The sequence below is a fragment of the Mya arenaria genome, chromosome 15 (assembly GCF_026914265.1).
Source record: "Mya arenaria isolate MELC-2E11 chromosome 15, ASM2691426v1".
Classification (NCBI taxonomy): domain Eukaryota; kingdom Metazoa; phylum Mollusca; class Bivalvia; order Myida; family Myidae; genus Mya; species Mya arenaria.
In genome coordinates this window covers 11,300,745-11,301,402 of record NC_069136.1, presented here as the reverse complement: position 1 = coordinate 11,301,402, position 658 = coordinate 11,300,745, and positions in this window count along the sequence as shown.

Sequence of the window (658 nt, the reverse complement as noted above, 5' to 3'; positions counted from 1 at the left end):
AAAAAGTAAAATCAATTCGTTTGATAGGAGTGAGTGAAAATATTTGGGCAAATGTCGTTACTAAAGGAAATGTGATACCCATTGGTTTGTTAACCACGAGCACAATCAATTTGTAATGAATATCTATATCAAAAATAAAATAGCACATTTATGTACACGCTTTAAACAAGGAGAGATCCATGGTTTGACGTGCGAGCACGTGTACGTGTACGTGCATCCTCCTCCAGAAAGCTAAAACCTTAATTTATGTTAATTTATTATTTTATTTTTATCCTTTACTTATTCATATTCATTCATTCATACATTCGTTCGTTCGTTCGTTCGTTGGTCATTCATTCATTTATTCATTCATTCATTCGTTCGTTGGTCATTCATTCATTCATTCATTCATTCATTCATTCATTCTTTCATTCATTCATTCATTCATTCATTCATTCATTCATTCATTCATTCATTCATTCATTCATTCATTCATTCATTCATTCATTCATTCATTCATTCATTCATTCATTCATTCATTCATTCATTCATTCATTCATTCATTCATTCGTTCGTTGGTCATTCATTCATTCATTCATTCATACATTCGTTCGTTCGTTCGTTCGTTGGTCATTCATTCATTTATTCATTCATTCATTCGTTCGTTGGTCATTCATTC